The 12,488-nt window shown below is 32.1% G+C and overlaps 1 protein-coding gene across 1 annotated transcript in view; it reads left to right on the top strand.

Moving 5' to 3' along the window:
* Nucleotides 1-12,488, top strand: part of LOC142324457 (uncharacterized) — a 948,409-nt gene that overhangs the window by 439,046 nt on the left and 496,875 nt on the right. The gene's annotated exons all lie outside the window — the stretch shown is intronic.

The raw sequence follows: 12,488 nt of genomic DNA, 5'->3' as shown, positions 1-12,488 counted from the left end.
CCTTCGGTCTTCAGAGACCGTTAAATTGCGTGATTTTCAGAGCTAAAAAAAAGAAGGGGACGTAAGAAAAAGAACTGGGGACCGATTTTCAACGAGATTAACGACTCATGGGACACAAATTAGGGTCTAAAGAACAAGAACAGACAAGACACAAGAATAAAAAAAAACGAATGGATCTCTGACGTTAAAATTGTCCCATTCGTACAACGAAGTTAAGGCAATTCAAAATGTAAATAACAATATAGTTAGTTGTAAATGTACCTATCTCGTCATTTTATTTTTAATGATATTAGATTTTTTCTTTCTTATACTAAACGTAAATTAATCTAATTTTAAGCATATATGTTAGTCATTATTATATTTTAAATACATAAAATAAAATTTTGTTTTAAAAGATATATTGAACGTTTTTTCAAATTAAGAATTACAGTAAAAAGAAGCTATTAATATTGACTAATCGTTATTTAAATAGAACGTGTATAACGATTTATCATTTTAATTAAGCTCTATGACTGAATGTTGCTATAAAAATCGTCATTTCCAGATAATGCCGTGAGGAAATCTATCCTTAGTTGATTTAATGTTGTTTGCCTTCTTTTCCCCTGCTTCCCAGAACTCTTTCAGCATTTAAGCATAAACATGGCCCTGGGAGGTGCCATCGCCTCTAACCACAGGAAATGAGCAGCGCCAGGCCCGGCTATGTCGTACCCAGCCGTCCCAACCCGGTAACCTGGAATCAGTCCTTTGATATCTGGCCTCTTACGGGGCACCCATGCCGGGACTCGATCTTTTTAGTTTTGGGGGTCAGGAGTCCCCCTGCTTCCTCACCGCCACCCATCCGATGAAGCCCAGATGAACGAGACTCCATAGAGGGCTGTCCCTCACCCCTCGCATCTTAAGCTTTCTGATGAATCGTCCATGCTACGTATTGCGAGATCAGCGTGCACCAATGCTCGATCGACAGCATCTTGCATCTCCACAGTCAGCCCTACCAGCCGTTCACATACCCGACGTTCATGATTCCACCTGCCGCATTCAAAGACCATGTGCTCAGGGGTGTCCCTGCCTCCGCAGTATGGGCAGTCCTCACCTCTGCCCTCCTCATGCCAAACATAAGCCCCGTGGCCGGTCAAGAATTGCGTGAGCCAATAGCTCAGCTCCCCAAACTCACTCCCGAGCCACGGTCTTATGTCCCTGATGAGTCGGTGGGTCTATCGCCCTTTACCGGCAGTGTCTCACAATGCCTGCCATTTAACGATCATCGCCTCAAAAGAGTCCTTCCGATCGTCTCCCTCGTAGACCTTCACCCTGTGTCGGGTCAACTGTTGAAGTGGGATGACTCACGCAACAACCATGACTGCCTCTGTGGACACGGAACTATACGCTGCCGCCAACCGGAGCGCGACCGGGCATTGAACCCCCTCCAGCAAGAGCCGGTTGTGCCCCACTTTCAGGTCCCTGTGTCACACTTGGACTCCTTACAGGACCACAGAGTTTACCACATGCGCATACAGGCAACGCTTCGAAGTTTGTGGATAATGTTTTTTTCTTTTCTGTTTAGCCTCCGTGAATCACCATCAGGTATTACTTCAGAGGATGATATGTGCGAGTGTAAGTGACGTGTAGTCTTGTACAGTCTCAGGTCAACCATTTCTGAGATGTGTGGTTAATTGAAATCCAACCACCAAAGAACACCGGCATCCACGATCTAGTATTCAAATCCGTACTAGGATTTGAACGTTGGAACTCAAGACTTCGAAATCAGCTGATTTGCGAAAACGCGTTCACCACTAGACCAACCCGGTGGGTTCATGGATAATGTTTGAGGAGCACAAGGTTAACGCATAAATTTATGCATCGATTGTGGTCTAATTGTATTCTAATCTTCTTTATAATTATCTATAACAACCTCATCGAATATCTAAGTCATTCGTAAACGAAATAAGTAACATCATTTATAATTTGGTAAAATAGATATATTATTTACACTTAGAGAAAACTATACATTAAACTTCAAAATTTCAGTATTTTTATGTGATTGATTTATATCTAACAGGGAGTACAATTATATTCAATTTCTATTGCTTCTAAATAATATCAAACCTAACGGTATTCGAATCCGGGACCTCTCCTTTGAAAGTCTGAATAGATACAATTTACGCCAGAGGTAGGCTTAGTTTTCAATTTATTTATTACTTTCAACATTCAGGAAATAACAACCTACTGAATTGTTTCACCAATTAAAATCTATAAAACGGGAAATATTAGTAAAGACAAAACAACAAGGTCTAAATGAAAAGTATAAAAAATTAATATTAGTATGTTTTTAATAATGTAACCAATTAAATAGAAAACTTATTGATTAAAAAAGAAATAAAAATCGTATTTTAAGGGTTTGCGTTTTCAAAAAGGTAGAAAAAAACTGTTATGAAATTTATATTAATCAATCGATATTGAATTATGCCAGTAACACAAATATAAACTCAATTATCAAAACACGCGACTAATTAAATTCCCTAGCGATATGATCGCTGACTTATTCGTTTGCAACGTCATTTCATGAATTAGTCACGTTTTTCATCTACACGCACACGGGTCTTGAAAAGTTCATGAAGTAACCGAATGATGGTATACCTATACGTAGCACTTTTATCTTCACAAATATGAATGTGTGTGTGAGCGTGTTTGTGTGTGGTAGATAGAGACAGAGAGAGAGAGAGAGAGAGAGTGGGAGAGAGAGAGAGAGAGAGAGAGCGAGCGTGTGTGTAAACTGATATATATATATATATATATATATATATATATATATATATGTGTGTGTGTATGTATGTCTATGTACATAAAAATATATTAAAAGGTAACAAAAAATGAGAGAAAGATTAAAAAAATACGATACTAATGGTAAGCAGTCATCAAAAGAAAAATTTACATACTCGATACAAAATAAAGTACGATACATCTATTAACAGAGTGTGTATGTATATATGCATAAATATAAAACAAATATATATATATATATATAAAAAAAATATTTATTTATATATCTTTTATATTAAAACTGTGAAGCTTCTAAATATTTTTAGTTATAAAAATAAGAAGGCCTCCGTGGCGCGAGTGTCTTAGCCTTTCACCTGGAGGTCCTGGGTTCGAATCCCGGTCAGGGATAGCATTTTAATACACGCTAAAATACAAAACACTCATCTCATCCTCTGCGGAAAGAATTACTTTACTGCGGACCCGGAGGTTAAACAAAAAATAAAAAAATACAATTTTTTTTAAAAAAGATAATATGATTGAACTGCAGTAAACTAAGTCATTTATTTTTTAAACCTGCAATAGACAGGCTTATAAAATTAAAAATTTCCACTACTACTCTTTTTGGACATAACCAGATGTAAAAAGATCAAAATTATTATTCTTAACTATTAGTACCAGTGCAACCAAAATATGATGGGAAACATATATACATGTGCAGCAAAGACGAAATCAGTTTTATGATAAAAATGAATAGCCAAATAAATTATTTAATTAAATTAGAGGTTTCGAAAATTTAAAAGCTTTACAATTACACACACAAACACACACACACACACACATATATATATATATATATACACTCACGCACACACACACACACACAGAATTACGTCAAATTACGTCTATTATAATTGAACACAACTTTGAGAAGTTCAACTCTAATAAAAAACAAAACAAAAATCTGGATCGGAAAAGTGAAACGATTTTAAACAGAACATTTTCATCAATGTTTGAACAACGTAATGTAAATGAAAAAAAAATAGAAAACTTATTAATAACAGAAAAATTGAATAAAAGATAGATTTGAAAAAAAATAAAAAAAAACATACTTTATGTTTTTTTTCTTTCTAGAAATGATTAAATATCAAAAAGGTTACTTGATAAATCTCCTAGCATTTCTTCAAAGCAGTTGTTCAACGTGGCTGCCATTCTATTCAATCCATACTTCAGCTGGCGAATCAATGCTAGCCGAGCACATAAAATAGCATCATTATTATTCCTAATACTAGCTCCATCTTCTGTTATACGAAGTCTCAATTTTTCTTGTTTGTCAATAGAACCGAAATAGGCTAACGACTTCAACCAACCCCATCCGCTGGCGTGAGATTGGGAGATCGAGATGGGCATTTTACTGTCCGTTTCTACCAATTCATTGCTTACTGAACGTGATATTTAAATGATTCGTCACATCACGAAAATAATAAGCAAGTGCGCCATCATTGAAGAACCACATGTGCACTCTATCTGCAAGTGAAATATCTTCTAAAAATTCCATCAGATTTCTTTGAAAAAAATGCAAATAAATATATCGGCAATTATGTTGGTGCAGGGACTGAAAGACTATGAACTAGCATTTTGCATGCATTGGTTCTGTAATAAGCAAACTAAAGACATTTTCATTTTTTATATGTCTTTTGTGGTAGGATAATACATAAAAAATACCTATTTTTCATAAAGTTATAGCATATGTAATTGTTGAATTTAATTCTAAATTATATGTTGATGTTGTGATCTTGGCCTACCTCCTGTTGTATAGCAATTAATAATAGCAGAATCATGCATAATTAATGTGCTATTTAAGAATTGTTGTAAATCCAATACGCAATTCTACGAATTTCATTTACTTATTTTTAATCTACTCTAATCATTGCGCTATGAAGAGTCATATGTCGCTTGAAATTCTGTTCTAGAAGTGATTATTACAGCAATATTTATTGCGGTGTATATTTTACTTAGAAGTGAATAGCTGTTAGTGATTTATTTTTACTATTTGTTGGATTGTTAGGAGGAAAAGGTACAGTGGTTCATAGTCAGGCGAGGGAAATTGTATTCAGTGTTTACAATTTCTTTTTAGGAAACAATGCCGGAACCGAAATAGTGAGGAAAACTGAAGTGCTGAATACGGTTGTTCAAGCGACAAAAGTATCAAAACGAACTTAGCTTCCAGGAATAACCGTCAGGTATAACTTCACAGGATAAATGAGGATGATATATATGAGCGTGACTGAAGTGTAGTCTTGTACAGTATCAGGTTGACCATTTCTGAGATATGTGATTAATTGAAACCCAACGACCAAAGAACACCGGTATCCACAACCTAATATTCAAATCCATATAAAAGAAACTAACTGCCATTAATAGGATTTGAACTTTAGAACTCTCGACTTCGAAATCAGCTGATTTGCGAAGACGCCTTCATCATTATACCAACCCGGTGGGTTACTCGATCACCACCTCTGGTGCATTAATAGTACAGAAACGGATCACAACGGTATTGAAACTTGAAACAATGGTATTAGCAGTAATATTATTCTTTTTCAGAGTATTTTAACCTACAATGTAAAGGGATTTACCATTGTGAACCCAAATCAAAAAATCATGGAGTAGAAGCACTCAAGTTTACCTTCAAAAAATAACTCCGAACTCAACTATCAGCGGGATAGATCATGAAAAAAATCTTTTGGTCTGCATAAGTCCCGATTTTTGTCGATTTTCTAGAAGCTCGGCGAACAATAAATAGCACTTATTAGTGTAACATGCTTATCGACGAAGTGTAAAACCAGCAGCGTTGAAAAAACTCCATTGGTCTCAACGCAAAGAAATCATTCTGCTTCACAATAACACTATAGCTATGTAACTCGAGAAACCATCCATAAATTGCGTTCGGTACTGCTACTTCACTCCCTATACAATCGGATATTCAGCCCCATCGGATATCCACTCGTTCGGTCTATTCAAGGAGGCGTGGTAAGAAGATTACTGGTAACGACGACGTCAAAGAAAGTGTGATAAATTGGCTCTGATATCAAGACAAATATTTCTTTGCAGCAATCATCAATAAACTAATTTAGATATGAGACAACTGTATTAATGTTGCTTGAGATTAGACTGAAAAGTGAAAAAGTGTCACATTGATTAAATAAATCATTTTGGTCCAAACAAATTGGATCTTTAATTATTGAGTGACACCAGTATAAAATTAAAAATTATAATGAAAATAAATATATGTATTAGATGTCTTAACATAATCAAAATGTCTTCAGTAACCTGACATGAGATACAATCATTTACGAAAAAAGTCATGTCATTGTTAAAAATAAAAAATATGTCAGAATTACTGGAGAACGTGTAAAGAGGAATGTTTTTTGATTTTTTCTTCGCTGAGCACAATATACCGTGTTGAATATCATTACAAGCACAATAAATTAGTTGATATTCAGCCATGCAAGTTACCCAATTCTCATAAAAAAAAAAACAAAGATCATTTCTCTTAAAAAAGTAGCTCTGACTATTGCTACTTTTATCTCAGAAAATTTTAATGGATGAAGAATACTACGTGATAATTTAAAAATGAAAGTTTACAGCTGTAAGATATGTTATTAATAACTAGAACTAACTATAATTTAGCTACTAAATAGTATATAACAAAGAAATTTTATTGTAGCGTTTAATTTTTATTGATAATTATTAAATATCCTTTTTTTTAAATTAAGATATTCTTATAAATAATTTTATATAGTTATACCATTTTCTGGCAGCAAAACACGGGCAATAGTAAAGGTAAAAACCAATGAATAAATTTTATGAAATTCAATGTAACCAAAGAATTTTGTAAAGTAGGAGTTAAAATAAAGGTCGAAAGAATTAACTTTTTAGATAAATAGGAAAAAACACTAAAAATTCTAGGTTTGTAGGTCATGATATTTCATCTAAAGATTATTTAGACTAGAAATTTACATGATGAAAATAATAATTCAGAATATATTAAGCAAATACTTGAAGTTATATTAAATCATGAAAAATGTGTGAGTACAAAATACATTAGTCCAAAAGAGAACGAAAAAACCTGTCAAGTGATTTTTGATAAAAACTGTAATCAGAAGATGAAAAAATTAATTAATTTTTGTTTTGGATATATTTTCGCAAACTTTCTTCAAATAAAAAGAAAATCAACTAATCAAATGATGAATTTTTTTAATTTTTACTGACTTTTCGAAGAAAAGTATGGTATTATTTTAGGTCGCACGGTGGGACTAAGGATGAAATTGAATGTTTTTTTTTACGATTTGAGGTATGAGGAGTACGAAAATTCACTTTAAGTGTAATTTCATTATATGTTATATAATATATATTATATATCAGAGAGGTCCAAAAAAAAAGTACTCACTGTTTGGTAGTCCATAACTCGTGACAAATTTGACGTGACAATTTTTAGCACTAAAGGTTATGGTATGTGCTCGAAATGGACATAGTACAGAAGCTGCCACGAGCAGCTTCTATACAACGTCCATGGCGCCGAAATGCACACCGAACTACGACTGTTAGTACATGACATGACAGCTAGTATCGCAGCACATGACTACGATTTTTTCACCTGGCTCGTCGATTTTTATTGGTTTTTGTCGATACATCTCATTCTTGACAGTCCCCAGATGTAGAAGTCCAGTGGTGTCAAATCAGGAGACCGAGGTGGGTACTCAACAGCACCTTTTCAACCCACCCACCATCCGGGTAGAGTTTTATCAAGGTACAACCTGACATCTCGATAGTAGTGAACGGGGCTCCGTTTTGTTGCAAGTAAAAAATTCATCGCCATACAGGTTTTGGATGGCAAGCAAAATCCTTATCTGAAGCATATCAAGATACGCTCACCAGTTACGGTACCCTCGAAGAAAAAGGGTCCAATCAAGCATCGCACTAATAGAACACACCACACATCAATCCCCGGTAGATTTACTACGCTGTCCACACGAGCGTAAGGATTTTCAGGAGTCCAGTAGACACAACTGTGGCGGTCCACAATACCTTTAAGCTTGAATTGCGCCTCGTCAGTTCTCACAAACTTCCCTGCAAATTCCTCATCCTCACCAACCATGTGCTAAAACCATTCATAGTACTCCATCCTTCGATCTAGTCGTCCTGATTCATCGCGTGTAGCAGTCATGGAACGTACACTTTCCTCTTTGCACTCTTCAGAATGCGTCTTACACTTGACTGGCTCACCCCACTTTTGGGCAGTTCCTGGTTCACTGAATTTTGCGGTGATCGGGTGAAATACTGCAAAACCGCAGTACTGGACGCCAGACTTGTAGCTGTTCGTGGTCGGCCGGATCTTTCCTTGGGCACATCTTTAAGAGTTCCGTCGGCTTTTAATTTATCGCGAATGCGGGCAGTTCTTCAACGTGTTGGTAGTAGTGTTCGAATGTTGTCGTACTTCCAGTACCACTTCGGTACAGCTTTGGGTTCAACAAACGATAAGCGAACCTCAGCCATTGTTGCTACTCGTCTGTTTTCTGCTGCACTGGCTAATATGACTGGCTCGTTCCACCACCAACCACCCGCGCATGCGCGGCATAAATTGCCAGCTCCGCCTATTACGACAAATTTAATAGCTTACACTACATTACACATTAGATTAGCGAGTGTAAGTCTTTTTGTTAAGATATTATTTAATTACAAGCAGTGAGTACATTTTTTTAGACTCTCTGATATATACATAGGTCTCTACGTAGATTTTTGGGTCAAATATCTCAAAGGCTACTAGATCAATTTCATTGAAATTTAGATATGCTGTATCTGACGTTGTGAATGTGAAAATGTGATTATATTGATTGAGTCGTTACGGAGTTACGCTTAATTTAAGGTCGACCACAGGCAACATAACCTCAATTTGAGGTATTTTTTCGGTCGAATGGTGGGATTTAGGGTAAAAATTAACTTTCTTAAAAATTAACGTTTTGAGATATGGAGAATACAAAAATATAATTCATAAAAAAAAAAATAATTGAGATATAATTCATTTTTGGCTCGAAAATCTCAAAAATATCATTCATATATAAGGTTTTGTGGCTTGTAATCTCCAAAAGTATTTGATTAATTCCACTGAAATTTAGATATGCTGAAGTAATGATATGAAGTTATGAATGTGAAAATTTATTGAAAATTGATTGAGTCGTTCTTTAGTTACTCTTAATTTAAGGTCGAGATCAGACAACATAACCTCAAATTCAGGTTATGTTGACTTTGTATTGAATTTTCATACGCACTTGTGCAGGGAGTCACAGTGGTGAGTGAGTTAAAAATGATGCTTGTATGTAGGATTATCATTATTTTTAGTTACTTCGTCAAATTACGGTTTCAATAATTTAATTTTGTTATAAACAGATAATATATTTTAATATTAAATAAAAAAATTTTACTTCTTTTAGTTTTCTCATTTAATCTATATGTTTTGTATATGTCTTGCGCAAAAAATTATACAAAATAATATAAAGAAAACTCGGTGTTCTTACGCAAAAGTGTACACGAATTCTTTTTATCTATTTATTTAATTATTTATTGTTTTTGTAAATGTTTTAGCTTTCATACTAAATCTTCAGGAATAATAAAGGGAAAACCTCATATTCGCCAGATCTTCATTTTTATTGAAAAATAAAGAACGAACAAGAAGTTATAAGAGAGAAATTAAATTGATTTCTATTTTTAATTAAAAATATTTTTTTCAGATGAATAAATGTAATAAATCAAAAAAAATTTTAAACAATATTGATGAAAAATTTACGCTTCCTAGACATTTTGACGTATGTGACAACTTGAGAGGATTACTAAAGTATTCATTTAGATGTACGAGTATAACGAAGTCAATTAAATACCTAAGTTAAACATTTATACATATAAATACTATCAGATTTATATAAAATTGAATACAGTTCTATAAGAGAACAGGTTGTTTACAAAAATAAAAATTAAGTCAATCAAAAAAGGGTTTAAAACGGATAAAAACATCACCAGAAAAACTTCATTTTTTTTAATAAATCAAAATCTACTACAATTCGAGTCCGATAAAACAAGGATTAGTTGGGGTTAAAATAAATTAGTTTCATTTCGCTAGCTTAAAATGCTTTACCTTCAATATATATTTTATATAAACATATCGCTAATAACATAACGCGCGTACACAAACACAAAAAACACATATATATATTTTTTTATATTTGTATTTGTGCGTGCGTGCGTGTCTCTCTGTATGTGCGCGCGCACATTCGTACGCTTAATGAATCGTGTGATTTTAATGAAAATAATGTACACTCAGAGCATCCACTAAGATTTCCGATGATCATTTCCTACCGTATGTAAGTAAAAATGAAAATTAATTATAGTTTTACATTATTTAAAATAATAAGGAAATCATAAAATTGATTTTTAAGTAGGCCTACTTGATAAAAAAAAGAAAGAAAAAAAAGAGTTAATGAATATTTTTATTAATGTACTTAGTAAAAAAATAATAGTAACATTAATAATTATTATTATACCGGAGTGATTAATATAAAAAAGTACTCATATTACAACGCTGAACTAAAAAGAACACGACTGTAATGTTACAGCTTTGAATTTAAGTAACATTTAGATTTAAGACGTAAAGAAACGTAACCTTTATTTATGAAGTTCTACAAAAAGGGAAATGTGTAAATTTTCAAACTAGAAAGTTTTTAATTAAATTTTACATTAAGTTAAAAACGAATATATTTTATTAAAAGATATTGAATTTGATGCATTTTTACTTTCTTAAATTCTAGATATGTGTTAGATGTGTGAATAGATTAATTTTATATTTATCATCAGGATAATTTAATTACTAAAATGAATATTTTATTGTGCTTGTAATTTTTTTTTTTTCAGAAAATCCGTTTAATAATAAAATCTTTTACTACAGAAAATTACGATTATAGTTAAAATAATAAATAATAATTACTACAACTAAAAGCTATCACACTTAATATTTGGAAAAATAAAAAAATTAATGCAGTTCAAAGTGATTCTTAATTCCACTGCAATGGATTGGGATGTTTTATTATTGTATAATTTAAGTGCTATATCTGAAATTGTCGATAAATACGAGTATTAACAATCCTTATATTTTTCTATTTTATTAATATTCTTGTTTATATATTTTATTACTTTTAATAATTTATTATTTTATGATAAATTTAAAAACATATATGAGTTTAAACAATTATTTTACTTTCGCCATAATAAGGTAGAAAAAAATTGTATTCAAATTATTTTATTTTTTTGCTGATGAGTTAAATCACCATAGAAACTTACAAAGGAGGTTGTACGTGGGAATATTTAAATCTAATCTTGTAGCTATGAAAAATCGCCTGAGTGACCGGGATTCGAACCCGCGACTCTCGGATTAAAGGCCAAGACACTACCACTCGGCCACGTATTTTACTTTTACAATTGATTTTACTTTACGAATGAATATAGCTAGAATTGCTATATTAAAGGAGAAAATATGTTGATCATGTCAAAAATGGTGCACTGGGTTTTTGCAAATCTTTACGTTTTAGGGCCCAATTAGTTCATCTAAATAAAACAATTTATGTCAATAAAACGTATTATATTTATGTATGTGCGTACGTATGCATGTATGTAGCACTGCTTTTAGCTTTATATATATATATATCAGAATTGACCGAACCGATTTTCTTCAAATTTAGCTCAAATATTTCTATTTATGGAACACTGATCAAATTATTTTTTCAAAACTACTAATGGGAATATATCGCAAAAAATCCACTTTAGAAAACTTTCTTAAAGAAAATTTGTTACAATGATTATATAAATAATCCAAAAGAATTTTTTTTTTCAACAGCACCCCAACTTACAACTGAAAATGTGTTTTTTATTCTTTCACTTTATCTCTCTTCGATTTAAAAAAAAAAGTTTATATTTCATACATGGAACTATCAAGAAATATCCTTTTTTCTAGATCCCGGCCCTAAACTGCAGAAAATGTTTTTGAAAATTTTCTTTTTCTTATGTTCTTGGGTGTTAGATTTAGATAAAACTTTACAGAGATCGGTGGAATATATCTAATGTACTTCGAAACAGAAATTATTTAGATAAAGTTAAAATGTCTCTTGTATTAAAAGTAATAATAATAATAATAAATGTCATTCTGGAAAAGTATCTCAGAATTAAAATATAAGGTAACCACATTTTTTCGTTTATTTTGTGTTCTATAGAAAACCTTCTTTTTTTGTTAATAACACATTTTGAATACGTTTTACTTTAATGGTGTTTAAATCTTTTAATTTTTTCTTTTTTTCTCTTTAACAAAATGTATCTATATATTTTTAATGTAAGGACACACAAATATTAAATTCTTATTTATTTATTTACATAATTTTTTTAATAATATCCATAAAGTTAATATTAAATCTATTATAAAAACTTTGTTATTTTTTCTTTTTAATTTTTATAATGGGTTTGTCTATCGTAACATAGAAAACAGTATTTCTATTATTTATAAAAGCTTTACAAAATTTATTATAATTAATTTAAAAAGAAAAATATAACTAAAAGGAAAGAAAGTAATTTAATTTCGCGACAGTCTACAGTTGACGAAGTCGATGAATAATTATAAAAACTGAAAAGCACATTAG

The sequence above is a fragment of the Lycorma delicatula genome, chromosome 5 (genome assembly GCF_047948215.1).
Source record: "Lycorma delicatula isolate Av1 chromosome 5, ASM4794821v1, whole genome shotgun sequence".
Lineage (NCBI taxonomy): Eukaryota > Metazoa > Arthropoda > Insecta > Hemiptera > Fulgoridae > Lycorma > Lycorma delicatula.
This window is presented reverse-complemented; position numbering and strand designations above follow the sequence as displayed.